Source organism: Podarcis cretensis (genome assembly GCF_951804945.1).
Source record: "Podarcis cretensis genome assembly, chromosome: 14".
Taxonomy (NCBI): Eukaryota; Metazoa; Chordata; class Lepidosauria; order Squamata; family Lacertidae; genus Podarcis; species Podarcis cretensis.
In genome coordinates this window covers 51,821,577-51,848,724 of record NC_137183.1, presented here as the reverse complement: position 1 = coordinate 51,848,724, position 27,148 = coordinate 51,821,577, and the positions used below count along the sequence as shown (strand labels likewise).

The 27,148-nt window shown below is 48.9% G+C and overlaps 1 protein-coding gene and 1 long non-coding RNA gene across 7 annotated transcripts in view; one reads left to right on the top strand and one right to left on the bottom strand.

Annotated features, from left to right (window-relative positions):
• Nucleotides 1-27,148, bottom strand: part of ELFN1 (extracellular leucine rich repeat and fibronectin type III domain containing 1) — a 267,561-nt gene that overhangs the window by 3,743 nt on the left and 236,670 nt on the right. The window lies entirely within an intron of this gene.
• On the top strand, nt 27-27,076 carry LOC307203353. Of its 2 annotated transcripts, XR_013833179.1 has the most exons (7): nt 27-926; nt 3,259-3,339; nt 4,179-4,378; nt 9,676-9,752; nt 12,953-13,093; nt 14,534-14,641; nt 26,926-27,076. It is a non-coding gene; the product is annotated as an uncharacterized lncRNA (long non-coding RNA). The 2 variants fall into 2 exon arrangements; XR_013833180.1 differs by lacking the exons at nt 27-926; nt 9,676-9,752 and having other exon boundaries at nt 3,014-3,339.

Below are 27,148 nucleotides of genomic sequence, written 5' to 3'. Positions count from 1 at the left end.
CGACAAAGAAGCAGAGAGGGGGGGAAGGCAATTAGTTGGATTTGTCAAAGTGAAATGCAGCCCCTGTAAAACAGCACACTTCCACCGCAGGGTAAGAATAATATAGGGACACTGGAAACTGCCTTTGTCAAGCAGTCTAGCTTACTGTTGTCGGCACTGGCTGGCAGCAGCTGTGCAGGGGTTTACTAGCCTCACCTGGAGATTCTGAGCACTGAACCGCAGGGACTTTTTGTGTACAAAGCAGACGTCTTACCACCAGACTGCAGCCCTTCTCTGGATTTATTTCAGAAGTTCGAAATTATTTCACGAAATTATTTCATATATTGGGGTGTTGTTGTTGTTTACAATATGCTGGTGCGAGGCTGAGTGGAGACTAGTAGCCCTTTGTCCCCAAACACAGCTTTGATCCAGTCCAAGGCCCGCATGTCAGCTCTTCTCAATGAGAAGAAAGGGCCCATTGATGTCGATGGGAGTTTTATAGCCCTCTTCCCTTGCCCCACATAACACTCCCAACCCAGCTCCTATTGGAAACAACAATCACCAAGCCCAAAATTACATCAATCACACCACACCTAGTTTGGCCCGCCATCTCCAGCATTAATGCAGGAAGTCCCCCTTCTTTGTCGATCTGCACCTAATTGGTTATTCACTCCAGACCACCTGTCCACTAAGGCCAAGAATCACGGGCAAAGCTTTCATTTCGTAGTTCAGTGTAACCCACTAGGATTTCAGCGATCTGAAAGAGCTGTGTTTGTGGGGTTGAGCTGGCTCTCTGTGTTACAGACAGATGTAAAGTTGGCTTTCATCTGCTTCCATTTATCTTCCTACCTAGACATTTGTGCCTCCCCCTCTACCTGCACCCAAGTCCATCTCCTGCCTCCCTCTTTGTCAGCTCCTCTTCAGGATCCTCTTTCCCTGTTGCCCAGGTCAGTTTATCAATAAATGGAGGAACTGCTTGTTACCAAAAGAGAGTAATGACATAGCAGGCCGCGATCCATTACAAATGATAAATGTTTAATCATGCAAAGAGATGGGAGAGGTGGGGGCGCTTTTATTTTTATTATTTGGCTTGCAGGCACCAAATGTTAGAATGAGCCAGAGCTATTCATTATGTGTAAAATAATCAGAGGAGACATCTCTAAGATGGTATAGCAAACATTTATTAATGGTGAAGCCTCCACTAAATGGCTGGATGTCCATTTCGTATACGTCAGGGGTGGGAAGGAGGCTCTCAGGCCCAGGCTGCTGTCTGGGTTCATTTTCTCTCCCTCTCTCTCTCCCCCCTTCTCTCGTCCTTGTGCATATTCCCAGATCAGCCTCCACACACTTGCATGGCGAACTTGCTTTGAATTGCAGCAGAGTTGGATAATGAGGGGGCCTTTGATTCCAAACCTGAATTAATTTCCAGTCGCTTAGTTCCTCTTACCGGGGTCGGGTGCTCAGAGAGGGGGGGCACGCAGCAGGTAGATTGGGATCGGGATGCACTGTGATCCACAAACTCTCCGTATTTTGTAGAGTGAGGTAATATAAGCCAGCCGCAGCCAACTTCTAGCATTCCTCTGTCTCTTTCTCTCTCCTAGCTGTTGTTCATTAAATGAGGGGAACGCCGCAAAAGCAGGGAAGATGTTGAGAGAGAAATGGCAGGCAGGGAAAGCATAAAAAGCTCTCCAGATACAGTGGTACCTTGGGTTAAGTACTTAATTTGTTCCGGAGGTCCGTTCTTAACCTGAAACTGTTCTTAACCTGAAGCACCACTTTAGTCAATGGGGCCTCCAGCTGCCACTGCGCCGCCGCTGCGCAATTTCTGTTCTCATCCTGAAGCAAAGTTCTTAACCCGAGGTACTATTTTTGGGTTAGTGGAGTCTGTAACCTGAAGCGTCTGTAACCTGAAGTGTATGTAACCCGAGGTACCACTGTATACCAAAGAAGATTCTAGATCTGGGGTGTGGGGAAGGTGGGGTGCAAAGTGGCCAGAAGACATCAAAAGTGATGCAAACCTAGGCCAGAGCCCAAGGCTGTGTCCGCACCATATATTTAAAGCACACGACTTCCTCCAAATGAATCTTGGGAGCTTTGGTTTGTTAAGGTCCTGGGAATTGTAGTTCTGTGGGGTAGTAAATTACAGTTCCCAGCCTTTTGGGGGGAAGTTCTGTACTTTTCACATAATTTAGATGTGTGGTGTGGATGCAGCCCAAACCAGAGCGATAGTTGGGGTGTGGGATGTGGGATCTAGCCAGGGTTTCTGCCCTGGGTGAAGCCTCCAGAGGGGTGCCATTGAGGCTCCCAGCCTGACGAAAAAGTGAATGGCAGCTGCCAGCTCAGTCCTTCAGCTTCGTGGGGAAAGAGGAAGAAGGCTCATTTACAACAAGATGCAGGGAGAGGGAGAGCTGGAAAATCTGGAGAGGCTGTGTGGCTCTCCCTAGTGAAGCAGAAGATAGGATCCCCCGTGGGTTTGCAACTGTGTGAGAAAGGAATTCTGGAGGGCAGAGGGAGGGGTGGGAAGCTGAGGAAGAGAATCAGTTGGACTAGATGATCCTTGGGTCCCTTCTCACTCTTATGATTCTATGGTCCCTTCAGAACCTTGAATGTGTTTACCGTATTTTTTGCCCTATAGGACGCACTTTTTCTCCTCCAAAAATGAAGGGGAAATGTGTGTGCGTCCTATGGGGTGAATGCAGGCTTTCGCTGAAGCCTGGAGAGCGAGAGTGCGCACCGATCCCTCTCGCTCTCCAGGCTTCAGGAAGCTATCCGCAAGCCGGGAGCTCAGCACGCCCCAGGCTTCGGGCTTCGTGCAGCTCTCTGCAAGCCGTGAGAGAGCTGTGCGAAGTCGCGCAGCTCTCCCACGGCTTGCGGACAGCAGCCTGTTCTGGGGTCGGGGGAAGCTCGGGCTTCCCCCGCCCCAACCCCGCGCCTGGGGAGGAAATAACATTTTTTTTCTTTACCCCCCCCAAAAAAAAAACTAGGTGCGCCCTATGGGCCGGTGTGCCCTATGGGGCGAAAAATACGGTAAATAGCTAAGGTTGAGTCATTTTACAGACCATACATGATCTACACACAGGAAAGTCAGGGAGGTGTGAGCATTCTTCCTGCCAGAGGCCGTTCCCTGGCAAACTCTGCTCAGCTCGGCTGCATTAGATTGAAGGGGATTTTCTACTTCAGACTCGCAAAAAGCATTTCTTCATCCTACATGGAACCTAAAATGGACTACAAAATTATCATTTCCTAAAATGAGTAATCAAACTTTTTTTTTTCTGAAAGGAATCTTATTGAAGTCTACTCAGGAGCAAATTTACACATCAAAACTCATTGAAAGGGGTTTGCACAGAACCAAGAAGAGGGGTGAGTGGCAAAAAGCCTCAAGGTGGGGGACACACCAGAAGGTCTTGGCTGATCTTATGGAAATGCAGTCTTTTAATGATCCTGTGACCAAATAAATCCAATTCAAAACCTCACCTCAGATAGACAATTGCTGCACATGGAAGTTCTACTTTTGACAAACCATTTGAGAGCCAGTGTGGTGTAGTGGTTAAGAGCGGTAGTCTCCTAATCTGGTGAGCCGGGTTCGCGTCTCCGCTCCTCCACATGCAGCTGCTGGGTGACCTTGGGCCAGACACACTTTTCTGAAATCTCTCAGCCTCACTCACCTCACAGAGTGTTTGTTGTGGGGGAGGAAGGGAAAGGAGAATGTTAGCCGCTTTGAGACTCCTTAAAGTGAGTGAAAGGCGGGATATCAAATCCAAACTCCTTCTTCTTCTTCTTCTTCTTCTCACTAGAAGAGACGTTCATTTCCCCTTTGGTCATACAGTCATCACACCTCGTAGGACTCCTTTGTAGTCAGATTATATATTGCCTACTTTTTTGTGCCCTTGTGTGTGTTGGCGGCAGCAACAAGAGGAGGTGCTAGGATGCTCCAAAACGTGGCAGTGTTCACCTGCTGGAGGTGCCATCTTAGCAGGTCCCTGATGCCACTAGCCCAGGGCTATGCCTGCCCCAGTCCAGCCTTCTCACCCAAGACAGGGCTAGCTTTGCCAAAGGAGCCGTGCTACATTTATGCCTCTCATGAGCGCGCTTGTCATTGCTCTCATCTGAACGAAGCTTCCAGCTGCTCTGATCTCTACTGATGTGTGCCATCTTGTGCCGCTTAGCTCATAAAGATCTAACAGGATCACAAACCACAGGTAGCCTAGCTGAAGGCCACTGAGGATAATTATACGTAGCATCTGCTTAACAGGCGAAGGATCATTAGCTCCCTGGTTGATCCCCCCTGCTGCCTCCCTCCGCCTCAACTTCGGCCTTTTGAAATATCAGAATCCGAGCGAGATGGAATGCCACGGGAGACTCATTCATGCCCTGCGACACTTTCCCCATTCTGATCAAGGTAGGCAATGTGAGTCACTGCAATCTTCTGCTTTTACATTAAACTTGCTCGATATGCATACCATTACATGTTACGTCTGCTTCATGTTATGTCCCGTGGCAACCTGGAAGTACCGGAAACGGTTACTTCTGGTTTCACTGCTCACGCATGCGCAGAAGCACAAAATGGCATCACGTGCATGCGCAGAAGTGCAAATTGCAACCCGCACATGCGCAGACGCGCGACTGCGGGTTGCGCTCTTTTCATGTTGCGAACGGGCCTCCGGAACGGATCCCATTTGCAACCAGAGGTACCACTGTATTTTATTATTTATTAAATTTGTACGCCACCCTTCATCCGAAGACCGCAGGGCGGTTCACTACATAAAAATGCAAAATGAGAACGCAAAATACTCAATAAAAACAAGAGCAAAAACAAACCAATCATCCCCCGCCAACAAACACATTTAAAAGGACACAGAACGTTAATCGGCCAAAGGCCCAGTTGAAGAAGAACATTTTTGCTTGGCAGCTAAAGAGATGCAATGAAGGCACCAGGTGAGCAGCTCTGGGGAGAGCATTCCACAAATGTCACTACCCTCTGGACCTCTTGCAGCAGACGCATATGACAAAGGGCCTCAGATGATGATTGCAGGGTCCAGGTTGGTTCATATGTAGAGAGGCAGTCCTTGAAGTATTATGGTCCTGAGCTGTTTAAGGCTTTATAGGTAAAAAGCAGCACTTCGAATTTGGCCTGGAAACTAGTTAGCAGTGCGGCCGGGCCAAGATTGATGTAATATACTCAAACCACCTTGCCCCATTGAACAACCTCCTCCTTCAAGCAGGCAGAGACCATCCTTTCTCCCAAGGAGGCATTCCTCACCTCCCTGACCCAGCCACCTGTCCTGCTAGTTTTTTTCAACCAAAAGGAACAAGGGTCCAGCACCTTGTCCACATCCTTAAGCCTAACTTAACTGAAACTTGTCCAATGTAACAGGACTAGACAGTGCTCTGGGCACCTCTTGAGAGTCAGCTGCTGTGGCAGTGGAGTCCAAGGTCCTGGTGGATGCAAGCAATTTTATCCTCAAAATGCTTTGCAAACAAGTCACAGCAAACACCCTCGGTTCTACCATCTCTTTTGGGCCAGACTTTACTGATGGCATTTATTTAGCTTTTGCCTGGCACAAAGGAGCCGCCACCAATGGTTCTTCCCTAGAGTTCTTTTGAAATTTGGGGAGGGGGTCTTGCAGCCCCCAACTCTTTGTGTCAGTGATGTTTTTATTTGGCTCAGGACCCCAATACCTCAAGCATTGCCTCTCCCTATTTGAACTGACCGAGAGCCTGCAATTGCCAGAGCAGCCGCAAACATCTGGAGGGCACCATTTTGGCAAAGGCCGGCCCACACTTTGCGAAAAGAAAAGCTATCTCCAACCAAACTCCTGACACAGATTCTCTCTGGAGGAATTGAGTTTTATCGTTAATAACCTACCGCTAAAAGGGTAACATCTGTTTTGGGCAAACTGTAATGAGATTTAAACCCCAGGTGGAAGGAGAACTCTGCAGTAATAAATGGCGCTGTATGTCTAAATAGTTTTAATTTTTTCACTGGCAGAGATGGCTGCGTGTTGTTGTTGCTTTTACCTCAAGGCCCACTTCGCCAGCTTTCTCCTCGTGCCCCCTTTTGTTGTTGTTGCTGCTGCTCCTTAATGATTGCCATTAATTTCCGGCGTGGCAGATGGAGTCTAAATCTAACCTAGTGGCATTTGAAATGAGAACCGTGGTGTGTCAAACGTATGCAAGAGGGTGTGCTGCTGTCTCGGAGCAAGTCTGCTCTGACAAAACCCTTTTAGCTTTCCGAGTGAGATTCCCCTTTGAGGTTTGCGCTTGCCGCTTCCTCTTTGGAAGCAACACTAACAACGCAAGCCCCATACGTGTCTGCTCACAGATAAGAATCGGGGAGACATCCATTCCAGGTTGTGTTTTAATGGGGACTTACCGCACCAACACTTCTCAAAGCAATGCATGAAGTAGAAATGCAGGTCCCCTTTGAGATCTGTGGCACAGTCGGCCCATCGGAAAATGGGCACGTTAGCAAAAAGTGCACACTCACGTATGCAGACTAGTGAAAATAACATGCAATTCTGTTAGGGGTAAATTTGAACCGCTGACCTCCTGATCGGCAAGCCCAAGAGGCTCAGTGATTTAGACCACAGCGCCACTTGCATTCCACATTCGAATCCCCGTGATGGGGTGAGCTCCTGTTGCTCTGTCCCAGCTCCTGCCAACCTAGCAGTTCAAAAGTACGCCAGAGCAAGTAGATAAATAGGTACCGCTGTGGCGGGAAGGTAAACAGCGTTTCCGTGCGCTCTGGTTTCCATCACGGTGTTCCGTTGCGCCTGAAGCGGTTTAGTCCTGCTGGCCACATGACCCAGAAAGCTGTCTGTGGACAAACGCCGGCTCCCTCGGCCTGAAAGCGAGATGGGTGCCACAACCCCATAGTTGCCTTTGACTGGACTTAACCATCCAGGGGTCCTTTACCTTTACCTTTACATAGGGGTAAAATGCTTGCCAAAATGTGTGTACTAAGCCAAGCTATGTAGAACAATACCTATTTGGGGAGCTATGTGTATGAAAATGCAGGTCAGTTTTCTTGTAGACAATTGCAAACATGTGGAAATAAGATGAACCAAATTAAGATTGGAAAAATGAGGAACGGAGCTAGACACTTCTAGCCGTCCCCACTTACAAGCACCATTGAGTCCAACGGGGACTTCTCCCAGGTTAGTGATACGGAATTACAACCCAAAATGTCTTTGAGTTATGCATTGGTGTGGGGAAGCTTAAGGCTAAGCAACAAAACCCCCATAGGTGCCAATTCCCTGGGGCCCTGGGTGCCCGAGCACCCACAAAATTCCCAAAGAAGGGACCAGAGACACCCACAAATGTTGGTGCCAGGGCCATGCACACTGCATGGCACCCACGGCCCTGGGCACTCATGGTCATGGCACCAAGTTGGCACTCCTGCCACCCCCCAATTGGTTGGCCCCACTTGTAGGCCATGAAAGCTGGGGACCATTTTCGTTACTGGGTGCAGAATATTTTTTGAGAGACGTTTACCAGACCTCCCTTGTAACTCTGTTAGATTGGAGGCTGTCATCACCCCCAGAAATGCCACTGAGCAAGATGTGTGTTGGGTTAAAAGGTTTGCTGCAGGTGAGACCACCTTTATTTTGGTGGCAGCTGCCCGGTGTCAAGATGCATTTTGGGAGAAAGATGGTGGCTTCCAGCCAAGAGACCTCTAGCAAGTTTCAACCCACTTGCACCTGAAATTCACAGACCCCCCAGCTAAAATGCTAAAGAGAAGAGAACATTTTAACACAAACATGTTGAGGCTGGACTTCCAAAAGTTTAATCCAGTCCTCATCAAAGACAGTTATTCACATATGCCAGGCACAAGACTTTGGTATGTCTTAACTGCTGGAATATGCAGAAAGATCTCAAAACTGGCATGGGATCAATGCTGAGTGTGCGCCCTGTGTCTCTGGATGATGCTCTGCTCTGCTCTTATCTCTGCCCAATGAACCTACACTTGCAGGTGGGTGTTCTGGATGTTGCTCTGCAGTAGAGCGTAACTGGCTCACCCAGTCACTTGCAGTGCAAAGGTAGAGCAGCAGGATTGTCCTCAGAGAAGGCTTTCCGGTGCTTCTCTGTGCGACTCGCTGGACTGGACATCCCTCCTTCCACGCAGGAAGCTTAGTTGGAATATTTTCTCCCTCTGAAACCGTAGGGGGCTGGCCTCGGTTGAAGACAGGTCATTCTGACTCCTAGCCACTCTAAATGAAAAACATTTCAAGTAGAAGAACAAATCGTGCCTCCAGTTTAGGGCAGGAGGAACAACAACACAGATGGGTCAAGGTGACCATGTGTCGGGGGAAGGGCAGCAGGAATCCTACACATTTCATGGCAGAGACAAAGAGGAAATTTTTGGAGGCTTGTGACGGAAGAGCTGAAACTGCCCCCCTCTTGCAAAAGGAGACGCAGTCCTAGAGTTCTGCCCCCCCCCCATATTCATGGAGGGGTCCTATAGGCTCTCTCTGTCCCCATTTTTGCCACATGTGGGTGCCCATTCCCATGTGGTTGTTGAGATGCTAGCAGAGTTACTCTCTAGGATTCAGCTGTTTCCTCAGTATGTTGGCAGATCCACACCGTAGATTTAACCCCCATTTAAAGCATGTGACTTCCCCCAAAGAATTTCAGGAACTATAGTTTGCTTAGGGTGCTGGGAATTGTAGCTCTGTGAGGGGGAAGCTACAGTTCCCAAGTTTCTTGGGGGGGGAGGAGGGATGTGCATGGGTTTTCTTTAGATAGAAACCTCTTGTGCATAAAAACACAGGCATGTGAAATGTCAGATAGCTTGTAACCTGCTGGAAATGATAAAGTCCATTTCCAAGTGGTGGCAATGCATCAACCCTCCAGCAATAAAAATGGGGACATGCTTGGAGCACTCCTAATCTCATTGCTAAGATTGCCGTGCCCTTAAGCAGGGCATCCAGGTTGGCTGGAGGTCCCTCGGGAGAAGAGGCGAGGAGTGAGAATTTTTTTGGGGGGAGGAATTCAATCCAGTTCATGTTTAAAAGGGAGTCCCCCAAATTCTGAATCAGTTTGCAGGCTGAAACACTGCTATCTTTTGAAATATGTAATGCAGTTTTCTTGCCAAGCAATGCGTAGAAAAATGCATAAACTGGAGGAAAGTGTACATTAAAAAAATCATATCATACAAGAATGCACTATATTCCCAGACTTCCCTGGGAAGCAGGATTGATCGTTAAACCACTCCAACGAATGAAGAATGGCAAGTCAAGCTTCTGGAATATGCAGAAATGGTGAAACAGACAGAAAGAATTAGAGACAATGATAATGAAGAATTTTAAAAAGACTGGGAACCCTTTATGTTGTATTTACAGAAATACTGTAAAGATATGGACTCACGAGTAGGGTTTGAATAAACACTTACAAGTAAGAAGATAAGATCAACGGTTAAATAAGGACAACATGGAATGAAATTGACTGCAAGATGTAATCATGAAGGAAAATTTGGTATAAAACTGAGAAGAAAATAAGAGGATTAACATATAAGATTATAAAAATAAGATAATAATTAAGCAGAAGTAGTAAATATTTGAAGAACCAGAAGGGGAAGTTGAGGGAAGTCACGGGCATGGGGTGTTTTCTTTTTCCTTTTATATGACAAATGTTATATTGTGTTGTTTGATTGAATATAAAATGGTAAAAAATCCAATAAAATCTTCTTTTTTGAAGAACTCTCAGGACCCTTAACAAACTCCAGCTGCCGGAATTCCATGGGGGAAGCCGTGACTGTTCAAAGTGTTCTTATGGTACTTTAACTGTATTGTGTGAATGAGACTGTAAAAAGGTAAAGGGACCCCTAACCATTAGGTCCAGTCGCGGATGACTCTGGGGTTGCGGCGCTCATCTTGCTTTATTGGCAGAGGGAGCCGGCGTACAGCTTCCAGGTCATGTGGCCAGCATGACTAAGCCGCTTCTGGCGAACCAGAGCAGCGCGCGGAAATGCCATTTACCTTCCCGCCAGAGCGGTACCTATTTATCTACTTGCACTTTGACGTGCTTTCGAACTGCTAGGTTGGCAGGAGCAGGGACCGAGCAAGGGGAGCTCACCCCGTCGTGGGGATTCGAACCGCTGACCTTCTGATCGGCAAGCCCTAGGCTCTGTGATTTAACCCACAGCGCCACCCGCGTCCCTTCTGAATGGGACTGTAGTTGCCCCTATAGAATCATATTGCAGAAGACCAACAAAAGTTTTGCTGGGATAGGAATGCCGCCTAATCCAGAAGCTCTGGGGAGTCTCCTAATGAGTATCGGCACCCCTAATGAACTACAGCTCCCAGAATAATTATTTTGGGTTGGAGGGGAAGCCGTGTCTGTTTAAAGTGTCACCACAAGAGCTTTAAATGTTTGGTGTGGGTGTGGCTGGTGTTTGGTGAAAGACAGATGCCAAAATGAACCACTCTGTGTTGTGCTGCAGGATGTTATTCACAGCCAAAAGGAGGCCCCTGCAGTTGCAGCACAACTCCCCATTCGGCTCCCCATTCAAGCCCTTGGCTTGTAGTGGAAAGCAGAACGACAACTCCTTGAGCCATTCATACCAGCATCTGAACAAAAAATCCCCAAGAGGGACACAAAAATCGATAGCAGTTCACGAGGGGCAGGCGGCAAAAAAATCGGGACTGTCCTTGGTAAATGGGGGAGCAGATGAGATATGCAACAAATGTGAAATCTGCAACAAAATGTTGCAGCGTGGAGTGGTGACCATTCCAGACCCTCTATTCCAATCTAGTCAGCATTCAGTAGTCACTAAGCATGCTCCATCCTCTTCAGGCTGTTTCTTACATGCACACAAAATCACCCCACCCCTCAAACAACAACAACCCAGCCCAAGAGTCTGATGCTTGGCAGGGGGTTGGACTCAATGGCCCTTGTGGTCTCTTCCAACTCTATGATTCTATGATTCTATGAACTTTGGGGTTTTCCCCAGGCCTCATAGATGTCCCTCATATGAATGGGTGGTGCTGTTTTGGCTGTGTAAACATCGGCACTCACAGCCTTAACTTTAGAGACAGAATGAATTACGACAAGGCTAATTCTGCAGGAAGATCGCTGTCAGAGCTGCCTCTAGGTCCCAGCTCACAGAGGACCAACGCCAGACTGTCGTTATCTACAAAAGTCTTTATTGAGATTTAGTTTCCATTTCAAAGCCGCAGCGCGCAGCTCTACGTCTTAAAGCCTAGACCGGTGAAGTCCCGTCTGAGTCTCCGCCCCTTCCACACCAGTTTAAGACTCTCGTCTTGCTCCACCTCTTCCTTAGTTCCTTTCTCCTCTGGGCCCTCCTGCCCGCTGGGGTTTCATCCTTTCTGGACTCTTCTGACGCTGACCCACCTGATTCTTCCCCCTCCTTCCGGCGGGCTTTAGGACCTGGTTCCCTATCCGGGCTACCTGCTGTGCCGCTCGCCTGTACATTTGAACTTGGCGCGCGCGCCCAGCCGGCAACCTTCCTCTTGACCGTTCCCTCGCTCTCCGATGGAGGCGTGGCCAACCCTGACTCATCTTCTCTCGCTGGTGGTGAATACGTTGGCCCTGATACCTGGGACTCCTCCCCCCCACTACGCTCTGGTGGGGAAGCTGGTCCTGATTTCCAACTGCTGCGCTGGCCCCTTGCTTCTGGGGTGTCCCCCTTGGGTCCCCCCTTGCCCTGCCCATCGGCGCCCCCTTCTGTGAATCTTCCGATTCTCTGGAGAGGCTCATGGAATCTCTCGGGCTGCTGTCATCTTCTCCTACGCTGCCCTCAGATTGCTCCCCCTCGCTCTCCATCTCCTCCCCTCCCTGCGCTCCCGCTGAGTCCCTGACAATCGCGTTTTCCCAGCATAACCAAACGGTAGAGAAGTCCTGTGAGAGATGGGACCCAATGAGATCCATCTTGTCCTGCATTTTGTTCCCACAGTGGCTTGCCAGATTCCTCAAAAGAAGCCTACAAGAGGGCAAGCGACAGCTGTCTCCCTGGCTTGCCCTCTTCGCTTTGAAACCAGGGCACTCTCAAGGGCCTTTTCAGACAGAGAGAGATCATCCCTGCATTCCCAGCCCTTGCTAGCAGTCCCTTTTATAAACGGAGGACTCAGAGGCCACGTTGTGCTGTGGGCAGCCAGCTGCTTTGATCCCACTTGATAAGGGGCTCTTTCCCCATGCGCAGCAACAGGAAACGGGCAGGGGCTTAGGGGGAAGACCCGGGAGAGGAAAGAGGCACAGAGGTTTCCTCCATCTGCAGGGAGCAGGAAAACCCAGCGCAGGCGAGCTGCTGGCCAGAGGAGGGAGAGGGAGAGAGAAAGGAAGAAAAAAGGCAACATCTCAGGTGATGTAGATAATCACTTTTAATCTCCTGCTCAAAATAGCCCAAAGTCAAGTAAAGGAGGGATTATGGGGCTTAAGCCACTGGTATTGTCAGTGTGTAACAGACTTAGTCTTCCCCTGAAAGGAGGAGAGAAGCTGCAGCAGACGTGCTCTTAAGAAGGCCCCTTGGCCTCTGAGGTGAAGGCTGCCCTCCCACTTGCTGGAACCAGGGTGGCAAAACAACACATAATTTTGCCACATCTCCAAGTCTCCAGATTTGCCTGGCCTGCTCCACGCAGCAGAGGGAGGGCTTGAATCTCCCGGTGGGATAGAGTGTCTACACACACACACACACACACACACACCCTTGTAAGTGTCAACCCAGGAGGAGCTGACTGCAAATTATTGCATAGACTTTTGGCGGGGGGCAGGTCTGCCCTCCTTCCCTCTCCCAATTAACCTCCATCTCCAGGATTCAGTCATGCTTAAGGACATCACTGGGGCCCAGACCCTGTGAGATCAATGGGGCCCTCACCAGCTTCCCTCCCCCCAGCTATCAGGTTTGGGCCCTGAAATCTCGGGGTCTGGGATTCTCCTGACCTAGCAATAGTAGTCCATCTGTCTAGTCCTGTCTATTTTGATTGACAGTGGCTGAGGTCTCATGCTTTCCTGGCAGGTTGCAGATTTGGTGGGCTACGACAAATCCCAGCAATGCCAGAGTCGGGGTGATGGGAACTGAAGACCAGCCAAGTTTGGGAAATAAACCCGTGATCAAGAAAACAAACCTCATCCATATTCCACACTGAAGCACCCACAGGTACACGCATCTGCTGTAGTGAGCCTTCACCACCACAAGGGGCGCTGCTGATCCAGCTTTTTTCTGCCTTATCGGATAAAGTTCAGGGGAACTGAATCTGATGAAAGGGGCAGCATCAATACAGTTTTAAATGGGTTTCACTGTTATTCCTTCTCCCTAGGGAACCCTGGGAAATGCAGGTTTGACAAAAAGAACTTCAATTCCCATGATTCTTAGAGCAGAACCATCAGCTCTCTGGGTCTAGAACTACAACTCCCAGCAAGCATGGCCAATGGTCAGGGAAGGTGGGAGTTGTAGTTCATCCCCATCTGGAAGCCCAGAGGTCCGTCCCCCCGCCCCCCCCCCCCCCCAATTTAAAGGAAGCCTAACAGTACAACTGGAATAAAATATGATATGTAGAGTAAATGTCCCCAGAGTAAGTCAAACATGTGAATGTTTTATTTCCTTTCCTTTTACTTTTTAGTCTGTGCACGATAAAAAACCAACAGAGATAAGCAAACCTCCACAAGCACAAACAAGCTACATATTGCAAATTGCCTGTTGCAAGTGGCGCGCTGCAACATAATGCTGCAGTGTGGGTCGCTGCTGTTTAGGATTCCAGCCATGCCATTCCATCCCCATCCCCCACTGGACAGTCAGCCAGCATTCTACGCCCACTGAGCATGCTCAGTCTTCGTTGACCTGTTTTGGCAGTTTTCTCAAGGTTTTTGTACTTCTGCAAACCTAGGGGTGGTTCGCTAAGCCTGATGACACCCATCACTCTTTGTTCATGGATGACACCGTTCTGGCTGCGTAAGCAAGGGGGGGTAGTCCAAAACATCAGAGGGGGCACCAGCCTGGGCAAAGGGTGCCTTGTGGGGTTTAAAAGGAGGTGATTGGCAGGACTGTTTTGTACAGGGGGCAAAACAAAGGGCCCTTCATCACAGGGACGGGAAGTTTGCTCATACCAAAAAATAATGGGGGAGATTTCCCCCTCTCTGTAAGATCCCTCCTACTCCTTATCTGTATGAGTGGTGTTGAAGAGAGAGAGAGAGAGAGGGAGAGATTGGCATTAGACTGGGAAATGGAGCGCAAATGTTAACTTGCTGCCCACAGGCCACTGAGACGCCACCAGCTGGGAACATTTCTCGGCTCTGCAGGAGGAGGCTGGTGATTGATGCACCTCTAAAAATCAAGCCTGTTGCCTCAGCCTTTCCTAGGAAGGAGAGGAACACTCAGCTGTGCAAATCCTTCTACTGGCAGACATGGTCACCTTCCCAGTTTTTTTTGGTGGGGAAAGGAGAGGGGTCGCCTGCACCTTGTCCTCCTTTGCCCCTGTGCCAAACTGTGTCCCAGATGCATGCCACTGGCTTGTTACAGTCACCTTCCCAGTAAAATTTGTCCTCTACTTATTTCAAACCCCCCCCCCCCCGCCCCCAGTTATGCTTCCTCGTTCCCCAGGTCCCATTGCTTTCGAAAGATAAGCAGATGCAGCCCAGCTGATGCCAGGCAGAGAGCACTGACACTCGCTGTCAGAAAAGACAAAGCTTCGTGGAAACTTGTGATGCGGTGAGTTTGGAGCTGGGGGAGAGTTTGGAATATGAACGTAGCCTGCCCCCGCTTTAATATGAAACCAGCTCCGATCCTTCTGGATTTGGGCCTGGGCTCATATATCCTACATGATTATGGTTTACAACATTAAAACAGAATATTAAAAACAGTGTAACGCATCTTACAACCACAGGAATAAGGTGGGTCTTAAAAATATACGTCTCGTAGATCAATGAAGGTTGCAGCTGCACCTTTGTGGGTAGGGAGTTCCACAACTTAGGGGTGTACAGTCATACCTTGGGTTACAGCCGCTTCAGGTTGTGTTTTTTTGGGTTACGGACCAACGAAACCCGGAAGTACCAGAACGGGTTACTTCCAGGTTTTGGCGGTCGTGCATGTGCAAAACCGCTAAATTGCGCTTCGCACATGCGCAGAATTGCAACCTGCACGTGTGCAGACACACAGATGCAGGTTGTGAATGCTGTGGGTTGCAAACATGCATCCCGCATGGATCATATTTGCAACCCGAGCGTCCACTGTTGGTGTTTGTTCCACCCTCCTGCTGCTTCCCAGTCCCCCCCCCCCATCTCCCCAGAATTGCTCCCCTTATTCTAAACTTAAACAGTGGCAGGATAACGACAGCCTTTGCCCCGCCATTCCTTGGGTGCCTAGGCTGACATACGGTAGCTGCACTGGGCCATTCACACTGATCACAGGTGAATGAAGTTCTCCGGGGCTCCTGGAGAACAATGCTTCCCAAGACCCCTGGTGTCATAGCATTCCATGGTGTCACAGAATCCGAAGGGACATGAGACTTTGCTTCCACAGCTAGTCTTCAGGTGAGTCTGGGAGAAGGGAGAGGTGGCCTCAGGGAGGTTCGCAGAGAGTGGGGGCTGGAGCAAGTGGTTTTAATTTTGATGCACTGCTGATGACATCACTCCTAATAGGATGTGGTTCCTAAACTTGGATCTGGGCTCAGGAAACAGACCACTCCGTTCCAACTTTGGAGGAAAACCTACTGGTTTTCAAAGCAGACATTTGAATCAAGTCCAGGGGAATCCACTCACTGATAGTGAAAATCACACAAGCTTGGGCAGGAGCAGAACTGTACTATGAAATTCCAGTGGGAAAGGTGAAACACAGGGCTTTACGTGTGTAAAAATAAACATTAAATGTATGTATACTGCATCCTGCATCAGGACAGTTTTGATCCTTGGAGGTTTTTAATCAGAGGTTGGATAGCCATCTGTCATGGATCTTCTAGTTGAGATCCTTCCATTACCAGGGGGTTGGACTAGATGACCCTCAGGTTCCCTTCCAACTGCAATTCTGTGATTATTCTTAACTTGTATCGGTTCAGCAGATATGCACATATTTGCCTAGGCCTCTCTAGTCATTGGGACAGGCAAGTAGCTTGGGAGGATGCTGAAATAATCAGAATGTAAGCAGGAGTCCTGCTAGACAGACCACATCAAGGTGGACCCACACACTGTCTTGCAACAGAGGGCAGCCAGAGGGCACCCCATATGAAGGATGCCCCACTCTTTGACCCTGGCACTCCCAGGTCTACTACTTCTGCTGATGGGTGTTCCATTTTCCTCTCGCACATTGAGATTTGAGCACAGAGTGTTTGGGGAGCCTATTTTAAGACCTGCGTTTCTGCTCCATGCAAAACCACTGGTGCGAAATGTCCAAGATCCGCTGGAAGTCCATTTCCAAAGAGAGTGCTCTCCTCCTCCTCCTCCTCCTCCTCCTCCCCCTGCAGGGGGAAGGCTGACTCACTCTTTTTAGCAAGAACGACTTTTGTTTTAGAAGCTTTAACTCCTCACCTTGGTTCACAGATTCTCAATCACCAGCTGGGCGAAGGCCCTGCACACTCTTGCTTTCTGTGAAAAGTAATTCATTTCGAGCTCAGGAACTGTTTCTTACTCAGCTCTTACACATGCTTTTTTTTTTTTGGGGGGGGGGGACACAAAATAGCAGGGCATCCCACCCAGCAGCGCAGCACCTGCCCACTGCCATTCTGTATGGATGTGCGGTGCTTATAGCTTTTAATGGAATGTTTCCTGTGGGTATACATGTCAGCTGTTGCTCCTGCGTAAAAGCAGTAATGGATGGCTTCTACACCGGTTGTCTGGCTTCAAGGGTTTTTTGTTTTTTTAACTTTTAAAATGTAGGGGGGAGAGAGAAGTTGTTTCTAATAGGCTATACCAGAGCACCACTAATTTTTTTAACACTTGGAAGGTTAAACAGTCCTTTCCGGAAGCCATTAACACCCGTTCCCTAAATTCTCAGCTAAAGCTTGAATGTCGACTGCAACATTTAATTTGGCCAATCCATTAGATCGGGGGGGGGGGGGGGGGGAGTTTTTCAGCCTGTCGTTCCCTATGAGACCCAGCCAGATTCATTATCCCACATTAGACCTTTTACCTATCTACCTTTGGTATTGCCTGGTCCAAGGTGGGTCACAACAAGAGCACTGTCAGGCAGGAGATTGAGAAAAGCATCGCCACATGCATGTTTGGGTTAAAAGGGGGCCCTGCGTCATAAAAGGCTGAGGACTGCTGCTCTACTCGGTTTGCGAGTTTCATACAGAGGTCTTGGCCAGCCCTGCTTGGAGTATCAGTGCTGGAGATTGAACCTGGACCTCCTGCGTCCAAGTGAGGGCTCTGCCACTAACCTACAGTCCTCTCCTGGTTCTGGGATGGTGGTTCAGTTTCTGCCATAGCTCTCCGCCCCTCCCCATAAACACCATAAGTATCAAAACTGGAATAAATTATGCAAACAGAGAGAGAGTGAGGGAGGGAGAGAGGGAGAGAAGAATAATGATGCAAAAGAAAATAAATCACTGCCATCTGTATAATTTATGGAGGTTGCTGAATTTTAATGTTTTTAAAGCCCAGAGTATTCACAGCTCTGGAAGCAACAGCATGTTTCATGCATGATAGGGCTTCTCAAACTTTTCTCTACAGTGACCCACAAGTCCAAATGTACTCAATACAGTGACCCATTGATTTATTGCTTGTTTTGTAATTGTTACTTAGAATCATAGATTCATAGAGTGGCAGAGTTGGAAGGGACCCTGGGGGTCATCTAGTCCAACCCCCAACAAGGCAGGAATTGCAACTAAAGAATCCCTGACAGATGGCCATCTGACCTCTGTTTAGGAACCTGCAATGAAGGAGAGTCCGCCACCTTCTGAGGTTGTCTGTTCCACTGTCAAAGAGCTCTTACCATCAGAAAGTTCTTCCTAATGTTTCATCAAAGTTGCCTGCCTTGTAATTTGAATCCATTGGTTTGGATCCTTCCCTCTGGAGCAGGAGAAAACAAGCTTGCTCCATCTTCCCACGTGACAGCCCTCGAGATATTTGAAGGTGGCTATCATATATTCTCAGTTTCTCCTTTTCCAGGCTAAACATACCCAGCTCCTTCAACCGTTCCCCACAAGGCTTGGTTTCCAGACCCTTGATCATCTTGGTTGCCCTCCTCCATACAAGTTCCAGCTTGTCAATATCCTTCTTAAACGGTGATGCCTAGAACTGGACACAGTACTCCAGGTGTGGTCTGACCAAGGCAGAATAAAGTGGTACAGTGGATGTTCAGGTTGTGAACGTGATCTGTGTGGGATGCATGTTCGCAACCCGCAGTGGCGTATCTGCGTACGCGTGGGTTGCGATTTGGTGCTTCTGCACATGCGCAACCGCTGAAACCCGGAAGTAACCTATTCTGGTACTTCTGGGTTTCGGCAGTCCGCAACCCGAAAAAACACAACCCGAAGCATTTGTAACCCAAGGAATGACTGTACTATGTTCTGGACCAGGGGTCAGCAAACTTTTTCAGTAGGGGGCTGGTCCACCGTCCCTCAGACCATTTGGGGGGCTGGACTATATTTCGGGGGGAAAAAAAATGAACGAATTCCTATGCCCCACAAATAACCCAGAGATGCATTTTAATAAAAGGACATGTTCTACGCATGTAAAAACACGCTGATTCCCAAACCGTCCGCGGGCCAGATTGAGAAGGCGATTGGGCCGCATCCGGCCCCCAGGCCTTAGGTTGCCTACCCCTGATCTGGAAACTATACTTCTGTTGATGTTGCCTAGAACAGCATTAGCTCCCCCCCCCACACACACCTTCCCTTTTCTTGCTGCTGCACCACATTGCTGACGCATGTTAATCTTGTGGTCTACTAAGACCCAGAGATCCGTTTTGCATGCATTGCTGTCAAGCTAGGTGTCCCCCGTTCTGTATAATGAGGGTCATGCAAGCAAAACTGACTTTACATCCCTATTACTGCAAAATTATTGTTATTATTTTACACAAAATGGTAGATTTTGTTGAAATATTTGTAGCACTTACAAAGTTATAGTTACCCGCAGCCCCTCCAACAATTCTGTGATAAGATTGCGATGTTGTGTGGGCAATTCACACTTGTGTGCGGTGCTTTTTGTGTAAGAAGTTTCGTAAAAAAAACCCCTTACATGCAGCAAGAAGTCTTGGGGAAAGACTCCCATTGCCTCCAGTGGAAGACCTTTTCTGGAGTTCCATGCATTGCTGCACATGGGGGTGGAGTCATCACAGCTGGAGAGTGACCCCTTCGTTTCCACTGTGCTGCCCCCCTGCACAGCAATTAGGCTTGAAAGAAGCCTCTCATTGGTTCTAATTGCTGCGGGTGGGGGGTGGTTCTGATCTTCATTTAGATTGCAGGTGGAGGAGGCAGTATTAACCTTCGCCTCTCTGTGATCTTCACCCCCCCTCTAGCAATTAGACTCATGAAAGGCTCCAGTGCTGTTTAATTGCTGCAGTTTCTGCATGTGTGTGTCTGAGAGAGGGGGAATGTGTGTGTTCTGTGTGCAAATGGATGTACAGAGGTACCTTGGTTCTCAAACTTAATCCGTTCTGGAAGTCCTTTCCAAAACCAAAGCGTTCCAAAAGCAAGACGCACTTCCCCATAGAAAGTAATGCAAAACGGATGAATCCATTCCAGACTTTTAAAAACAACCCCTAAAACAGCCATTGAACATGAATTTTACTATCTAACGAGACCATTGATCCATAAAATGAAAGCAGTAATCAGTGTACTGTACCATAAAATAAATAAAACAGTATTGTAGATGATAAAAATTAAAATTTAAAAATTTTCTTACCTGCACTGATGATAGTCATTGTTTGGATGGGGGGCTTTTATCCATTTCCACAGTCAATCAATCAATCAGTAACTGAACTGGGTTCCACATAGTCACAAAAACAAATTAACCGAAAAAGCCTCAAAAACAAAAACGCAAAATAAATAGCAAAAACAAAAGCACCAAACTTAATCGGTTCTGGAAGTCCGTTTGACTCCCGAAATGTTCGAAAACCAAGGTGCAGCTTCTGATTGGTGCAGGCGCCCTGGAAACAATAGCCGACAGTCACATCGGATGTTCAGCTTCCGAAAAACATTCAAAACCCGGAACACTTACTTCCGGGTTTGTGGCGTTTGAGAACTAAGGCATTTGAGAACCAAGGTACCACTGTATTGGGATGTACAAGGCTCTGAATGAAGGCATGTGGATGAGCAAGAATATGAGCCCCCTCCTCCAGAAGGCCAGGAAACGTGTCCCACTGAAAAAAGATTCCCCAGCCCTCCTATAGATCTGTTCTGTTTGCAGGATTTACTGTTAGACAGGGCCTTGCAGAAGCACCTCCTTCATTGCAATGATCTCTTTAGAATTGCCCATCTGTCAAGTTCCTCTCCTTAATCAAGGAACAGCAGGCAGAGGCGTCATAAGGTTTCTGCAGCTGTATGTCTGTATGCGAGAAAGCAAGTCGAAGTTGAGCCACATGTGATTTCAAGACCAGTGTGGCCAGCGGTTAGAGCAGGCATAGCCAACGTAATGCCCTCCAGACACTGATGAACTACAACTCCCATCATCCTGGATCACTAAGCGTTCTGACAGGGGCTGAAACGGGTTGGGAGTCCAACAACAGATAGCTCCAAGAAGGCCAATCATGAGTTAACGTGTTGGGCCAGAACCTGGGAGACTGGGGCTTTATTCTCCACTCAGCCCTAAACATAAGAAGAGCCTGGCGGATCAGGCCCATCTAGTCCAGCATTCTGTTCCCACAGTGGCCAACCAGATGGGAAACCAGAAAGCACGACTTGAACTTAAGAGAACCGTGCTCTCCCTTGGTTTCCACCAACTGGTATTCAAAAGCATCGCTGCCTCCAGTTGTGGAGGTAGAGCAATATTCATTGTGGCCATCATGAAGCCCATGGGGTGACCTTGGGCCAGAATTTAGTGGATCTGCTCACCAAGCTGGAACAAAAGCAAAACGAGTCAGCTTGTTCAGAATGCAGGAGCCATACAGCTAAGATGAAGGAATAGCTGTAACATAAGACTTCTAGAGAAGGTCTAAGGGCTCTCAGAGGTCACCCAAGGAGAAGAACTCTGCCCCCCGTCTTCCAGGAACATCAATCTACTGCAAGTGGAAAGCAGAATTTAATGGGACGAGCAAGTGCTGTTTAGTTTTGAGATACTCTGGCTCCACGGACAGCTCTTTGTTCTCTGAAACCATAACATCTCTGGCTCGGGTTTTTTTTTAAAAAAATTCAACCCCTCCCCCCCCCCCAATTTGAGCCTGGTGGGTCCTGACAGCTCATCAGTCTTCTGAACTTTGGAAAGAACAATGATTTAATGGCTGGAAGCTAAAGTTAGACACAGCCAGCCTTGAAATCAGGCGCAACCGCATCACGGCGGAGGTAATTAAAATGTTGAAACTCTTTGAAAGCAGAGGCGGGCGGCTCGCTGATAGGTTGACACCTCCAAGTCAGGATCAATCATTCTTTGAGTTGATTGGCTTTGGGATAAATCCAGTGGATTGTCGGCACTGAGGAGCTGCTCAAATAATCCTCTTCTAAAGATTCAGCGAGACAAAAGCCCACTTGGGAGGCCAGTGGAAAGAGCATTGAGCAGATATTATGTAATAATATTTGTCTGGAGACGTGCGGATCATTTCTGAGAAATGTCCTTAATTTTTTCGAGGGTTGGTCTCAGGACAGATGAGAGAAAGAACTTCTTCACACAGTTAAACTATGGAACTCATTCCCTCCGGAGGCAGCGATGGCCACCAAGTTGGATGGCTTTAAAATAGGACTGGAGAACTTCGTGGAGAAGGAGAAGGCGATGGATGGCTACCAGCTCTGCTTCCATAGTTGGAGGCAACAATGCTTCTGAATATCAGTTGCTGAAAGCCAAAGGAGGGGAGAGTTGCTTCTGGGCTCATGTTTCCCACAGTCCTCTCTGGTTGGCCACTGTGGGAACAGGATTCTAGGCTAGGTGGGCCATTGGCCTGATCCAGCAGGCTCTTAGGTCCTTATGGTCTGAAGGCAAATGAGACTAAGCTGGCTGGATACCTGGAAGGGTGACTGGGAACCAATCACCAGGAAGTTGCCTCGGGCTCAGTTAATGGAAGAAAGGCAGGGTAGAAATGTAAGAAGACGAATACATTAGAGCCAGTGAGGTGCAGTGGTTAGAATGCTGGACTTGGACTTTGGACTTGGACGGCTGCTGCTGCTGCTGCTGCTTGCGTGAGTGTTGGGAGGACCGCTCCCTCTCCTGCCAACTCCATCCGGCCTAGGGGGCGGGGCCTGCACTCACTGCCACAGCATAAGAGGCCTGAGAGAGGCTTCCGGGACACGACTGCTGCTGCTGCTGCTGCTGCTGCTGCTGCTGCTTGCGTGAGTGTTGGGAGGACCGCTCCCTCTCCTGCCAACTCCATCCGGCCTAGGGGGCGGGGCCTGCACTCACTGCCACAGCATAAGAGGCCTGAGTAGCTACCGGCAGCAATGGACAAAATGGTTTTAAATGTTTTAATCACTTTTAATTTGCAGCACTTTAAATGGTGGTTGTTGTTTTTTATAATATTATATTATTTCATTATTTTATTTTTGCTTGGGGTGGGATAAGCACTGAGTCAGCACTATTGTTCCTTGTTTTGCTTTGTTTTGTTTTGTTTTGTTCTGTTTTGTTTTATTATTATTATTACTCTGTTAAATTATTATATAGTTTGTATTTTGCCTTTTAAGGGGGAGGGTCATGGCTGCCTGGGAGTGGGCCTCAGCCAATAGATTGGGTGGGGCAGGTTCCACAGGGGGAGATGTATTGGGACACCCGATCTCAGTGATCACGGGCAGGAGGAGGAGTTATGCTAAGACCAGACCATGTCATTACTGAGGAGGCAGGTTTAGTCGTTGTTTGAGGACTATCCCTGCCTCCAGGTCTGGTCCTGACCGGAAGGATACAGTAATCAGCAAGGGAAACCCACATGACCTGAAAGTGTTGCTGTGCAATGCCAGGTCAACGATGAATAAAACCACTGCCATCCACGACCTGATTGTGGATGGAGGATTTGACCTGGCATGTGTGACAGAGACCTGGTTGGATGAGGCAGATGGGCCTGTCCTTGCCGCTGCTTGCCCACCAGGTTTCTCTTACGCACAGCAACCCAGGTCATGTGGGCGGGGAGGGGGGGTTGCAGCGATTTTTAGGAAGTCATTAGTCTGCACCAGGCGTCCTATTGGGAAGACCCAGTTTTCTGAGTGCATGTTCTGGAAGTTGGGTAATAGGGGCAGTACAGGATTCCTACTGGTGTACCGACCTCCCCGCTGCACCAAGGATTCCCTGCCCGAGCTGCTTCAGGTCGTGGCGGATATACTCCTGGAGACACCTAGCTTGGTTGTCCTAGGGGATTTTAACATCCATGCCAACACGACCTTACAAGGGGCCGCTCGGGACTTCGTGGAAAGCATGGCCTCCATGGGGCTGTCCCTGAATAAGTCTGGCCCAACCCATAGCCGCGGACATGCCTTGGACCTGGTGTTTACCTCTATGGATGTTGGTGATCTGACACTAAGTAAAAGCGAAACAAAAGAAGTGCCATGGTCAGATCACTTCCTGGTGCAACTGGACTTCTCCGCAACCCTTCCCCTCCGCAGGGAGGTGGGACCGATTCGGATGGTCCGCCCCCGCCACTTAATGGATCCAGTTGGCTTCCAGAGAGTGGTAGGGGATGCTTTATCCCAAGTTGATGGCCTTTCAGCTGATTCCCTGGTGGCACGCTGGAATGCGGAGTTAACCAGGGCTATTGACTGTCTGGCTCCGAAGCGCCCTCTCCGATTGCATGGAGCCCGGACAGCCCCGTGGTTCTCCCCGGAGCTGAGGGTGATGAAACAATCGTTGAGACGGCTAGAGCGCCGGTGGCGGAAAACTCATTCTGAATCAGACCGGACACGGGTTAGAGCTCAACGTCGAGCCTACCAAGTGGCAATGGCGACGGCGAAGAGGGCCTTCTTCGCCGCCTCCATTGCATCTGCAGAAAACAGCAGCAGGAGACTTTTTCAGGTGGTTCGCAGTTTATCGGAACCACCTGTACCACCGGGGCCTGGTAGGGACCCCAAGATCTCCTGCAATGCTTTTGCAAAGTTTTTTGCAGATAAAATCGCTCAGATTCAGAAGGAAGTAGACTCCACAGTGGGAGCAGGGCCAGGGCGGGAGAGTGCTAGAGTTCTGTCTGGTCCTGTTATATGGGATCAATTCCAATCTGTTACCTCCGAGGATGTGGACAGGCTGCTTGGACGAGTGAATCCGACCACCTGTCTTCTTGATCCTTGCCCATCCTGGCTGATAAAAGCGAGCCGGGAAGGGCTGGGCGATGGGCTTTGCGGGGTGGTGAATGCTTCCCTCTGTGAGGGAGCCTTCCCAGACCCGCTGAAAGAGGCGGTCATTAAACCGCTTCTTAAAAAAACATCTTTAGACCCGGCCAATTTGGCCAACTATCGCCCAGTCTCAAATCTTCCATTCTTGGGCAAGGTGATTGAGCGGGTGGTTGCTGAACAACTCCAAGCACGCCTGGAGGAAACGGACCATTTGGATCCCTTCCAATCGGGATTCAGGCCTCACCATGGGACTGAAACTGCCTTGGTCGCGCTGGTTGATGATCTCCGGCGGGCTAGGGACAAAGGTGAGAGCTGTTTCCTAGTTCTGCTGGATCTCTCAGCGGCCTTTGACACCATCGACCATAACATCCTTCTGGACCGTCTAGAGGGGCTGGGAGCTGGGGGCACTGTTATACAGTGGTTCCGCTCCTTCCTCCTGGGCCGTGTTCAGAAAGTGGTGGTGGGGGATGAGTGTTCAGACCCTTGGGCCCTCACTTGTGGGGTACCTCAGGGTTCCGTCCTCTCCCCCATGCTTTTTAACATCTATATGAAGCCGCTGGGAGAGATCATCAGGGGGTTTGGACTGGGTGTTCATCAGTATGCAGATGACACCCAGCTCTACCTCTCCTTTAAATCAGAACCAGTGAAGGCGGTGAAGGTCCTGTGTGAGTGCCTGGAGGCGGTTGGAGGTTGGATGGCGGTTAACAGATTGAGGTTGAATCCTGACAAGACAAAAGTACTGTTTTTGGGGGACAGGAGGCGGGCAGGTGTGGAGGATTCCCTGGTCCTGAATGGGGTAACTGTGCCCCTGAAGGACCAGGTGCGCAGCCTGGGAGTCATTTTGGACTCACAGCTGTCCATGGAGGCGCAGGTTAACTCTGTGTCCAGGGCAGCTGTCTACCAGCTCCACCTGGTACGCAGGCTAAGACCCTACCTTCCCGCGGACTGTCTCGCCAGAGTGGTGCATGCTCTGGTTATCTCACGCTTGGACTACTGCAACGCGCTCTACGTGGGGCTACCTTTGAAGGTGACCCGGAAACTGCAATTAATCCAGAATGCGGCAGCTAGACTGGTGACTGGGAGTGGCCGCCGGGACCACATAACACCGGTTCTGAGAGATCTGCACTGGCTCCCAGTACGTTTCCGAGCACGATTCAAAGTGTTGGTGCTGACCTTTAAAGCCCTAAACGGCCTCGGTCCTGTATACCTGAAGGAGCATCTCCACCCCCATCGTTCAGCCCGGACACTGAGATCCAGCGCCGAGGGCCTTCTGGCGGTTCCCTCATTGCGAGAAGTGAGGCTACAGGGAACCAGGCAGAGGGCCTTCTCGGTAGTGGCGCCCGCCCTGTGGAACGCCCTCCCATCAGATGTCAAAGAGATAAAGAATTACCTGACATTCAGAAGACATCTTAAGGCAGCCCTGTTCAGGGAAGTTTTTAATATGTAATGCTGTACTGTTTTTAACACTGATTGGGAGCCGCCCAGAGTGGCTGGGGAAACTCAGCCAGATGGGCGGGGTATAAATAATAAATTATTATTATTATTATTATGGAGGCTGGGATCTGAATCCCTGCTTAGCCATGAAGCTCTTGGAGTGACTTTGGGGCAGTCACTGCCGCTCAGCCTAACCTACCTCGCAGGATTGTTGTGGGCATTAAATGAGGAAGGGGAGAACCATGTACACCACCTGGAACTCACTGGAGAAAAAGGTGGGATATAAGTGCAATAAATAAAAATAAAATAGCCAACCTCCCATTTCACTTGAGCCAAAGTCCAGTGATGCCAACATTAGAATCATTAGCTTATGTTTTGGGAAATTTCCAATGTCCCTTGAAATTTCCGACATGTCTAAATCAATGACAAATGCCCCAAATATGCTTCAAATTTTGCTTCAACTTGGCCCTGCTGAGATTCCCCCTTCTCTGGTCTGTCACTAAGGTAGATTAGGATGGAAGGGAACAGGGCCTTTTTGGTGGTGGCTCCATGGTTGTGGGATTTATTCTCACAATTAGTCTGCTTGGGCCTGTCTCCTGTAGTATTTCAGTGGTCAGAAAGACCTTAGGTTCTACCAAGATTTGTACTGATTTCACAGCTGGCCCTTCTATATATTAGGGAAGGGCCATAACTTCTACTGAGCACTTACTTGGCATTCAAAAGGTCCCCAGTTCAGTATCCACCATCTCCAATAGGACTGGGAATGCTGAAGCGCTGGGGAGCTGCTGCCCGTCAGTATTGACAATATTCAGCTGTATGGATCAATGGTCTGAACTGGTATAAGTCAACTGTATATGCTCCTAAATACACCTACCCAATGCGGCTTTATGGCATGCGTGTTTTCTATTGCTGTGTTGCTTTTAATATTCTTATGCTAAGCTTCCTTGTGGAGGGTTTGCCCTGAGAGGCGGGGAAGAAATCAAATCCAGTACATAAAGATAAACAAACATTTGCCCGAAAGCAGGCAGATTCAGTTCTTCTCTGCAAGGCTTCCCAGCTGCTCTCCAGAAATCGGAACCTCCCCAGTTTTCTTTCTTGTTGACTGACTCAGGCACTGTCTGCTTGGCACTCAAGATGCTGCAGACCCCATTTGTTTTGCCTTCCTCTTCAGCTTTGCCTGGGTCTCCTGCTAGATCTGCCTGACAGAATTCCTCTATTGCTGATGTTTGGGCTCTGAGTGCTGCTGTCTTATAAACCGCACCAGGGAGGAGGGAGGCAGGAGAAGCTGCCGAAATACAATATTGCAGAAACACAAAACATTTTTTGGGGAAACCTGCCTCTATGCACAAGCAGCCAAATGTGGACTAAGTATGCTCAGTAGCTTCATAAAGCTG